The 1,834-nt window shown below is 40.2% G+C and overlaps 1 long non-coding RNA gene across 1 annotated transcript in view; it reads right to left on the bottom strand.

Moving 5' to 3' along the window:
- Window positions 1-267: 267 nt before the first annotated feature.
- LOC106727518 overlaps window positions 268-1,834 on the bottom strand; it is a 27,556-nt gene continuing 25,989 nt past the window's right edge. Inside the window, exon 4 of the long non-coding RNA XR_001363743.1 lies at window positions 268-281. This is a non-coding gene — a long non-coding RNA (uncharacterized LOC106727518). The remainder of the gene's footprint in view (window positions 282-1,834) is intronic.

The following is a 1,834-nucleotide window of genomic DNA, read 5'->3' on the forward strand; positions in this document are numbered from 1 at the left end:
TGGTGGAAATACTAACTAATGATGAGTTTCTGTGCATCTCTTCTCAATGCCACGTTCAGTGATGGCAGCTTGAAATCAGGTAAGAGCATTTACACCACAGAAATGGGCACATGCTGTGGTATAATTCAGGGCTATCTTCCCAAGATGGTCAGCTGTCATTTACCAGCACACTACTGATTGTAAACCAATTTAATAGAAGCCTGTAGCAAACTTTCCAGGTTTATCTCCTATAACTACATACATGATCTCTCTCTCTCCCCAACCCCCAAACATTTTTGGTACTCTATGCTGAAAATACTTCATACTTCTGGGTCATTCCATGTGCCCTTTGCCTAGAATGTACTTTTTTCTCTTTTCCACCTGGTAGACTCCTACTCATCCACTGAGCCCTGATTCAAGTGCAGCTCTGGGAATTTTTTTCCTGACTCTCTGTATTAGTTGCCTAGTGCTGCCATAACCAAGTACCCCTGACTAGGAGGCTTAAACAGCAGACATTGTTGTTGTTTTTTCACAATTCTAGGGACTAGAAGTCCAAGATCAAGGCGTTGGCAGGGTTGGTTTCTCCTGAGGCCTCTCTCCTTGGCTTGCAGATGGCCGCCTTCTCCCTGCATCTCATATGGCATATCCTCTGTGAATGCATCCCTGGTGTCTCCTTGTGTGTCCAAATTTTCTCTTTTTATAAGGACTAGTCAGATTGGATTAGAGCCTACCTTACTGGCCTCATTTAAACATAATCACCTATTTAAAGAAAAGACCCTATCTCCAAATACACATTCTAGTGTACTGGGAGTTAGGACTTCAACATATGAATTTGGGGGACATAGTTCAGCTCATAACACTCCCCCAGACTTAACTTTTTATTTTAATGTTTCTCTTAAAACTTTGTGTATGCTTCTTACTATAGAAACGTCCATAGCCATTTTGAAATTATCTTTTAGTGTCTTTCTGTGTAACTGCTCTATTAACTTCATTAAAGACCCTGACTTACTCATCTTTATATCTTCTCATACCTGGCATCATGCATACACAGAAAAAAAATTTAAGTACAATGGGGCCTTGACTTACGAGTTTAATTCGTTCGGAGACCGAGCTCTTTAAGGAGCTCGTTAACTCAAATTACTCTGTCAACTCAATGCAAAAAATCGGCCAAGAGACAGCTGGTATCTCAAGGCCCCACTGTAATCAAAAGAATGGAAGAAGAAATGAAGTTCTACTTTGACAGAGGAAATGTGTATTTTGTTCTTCAAAATAATAATTACTTTCTAATTTCATAGGTATCACAAAAAAATCAAAAAAACATAGAAAAGGGTCAAGAATAATTTTTTAAATTGATTGAGAGAGGGAAACATGGATTTCTTGTTCACCCATCCCTGCATTCATTGGTTGATTCTTATATGTGCCCTGACCAGGGATCAAACCTATAACCTTAGCATATCAGGACGATACTCTAACCAACTGAGCTCCCTGGCCAGGGCACAAGAATAATTTTTAAATTGTCCTGGTCCTTGTTATCTAGAGATAACAGCTGTTAAACATTTTGTTTGTTTGTTTTTTCTTCAAAGCTTTCTACATGATTAATTTTATCAGATGGGAAGAGACAGGCAGCTAGCTGTTCCTTAGTATCTAGCCTTTCCTTCTTGCAAGTAATAGCTTCTAGCTGAGTAAAGAAGAACCTAGAATGAGTATTACATTTCTCAGGATTCCTTGCATCTGATGACTAAGTTCTGCTCAATAGAATAGGAGTCAGTGTGCTGTGTAATGACTCCTGGGAATCTGCCTTAACAGGCAGTGGGCCTGCTCCCTCCCCGCTCTCATCCCCACCCCCCACCCCCCA

The sequence above is a fragment of the Myotis brandtii genome, unplaced genomic scaffold (genome assembly GCF_000412655.1).
Source record: "Myotis brandtii unplaced genomic scaffold, ASM41265v1 scaffold440, whole genome shotgun sequence".
NCBI lineage: Eukaryota > Metazoa > Chordata > Mammalia > Chiroptera > Vespertilionidae > Myotis > Myotis brandtii.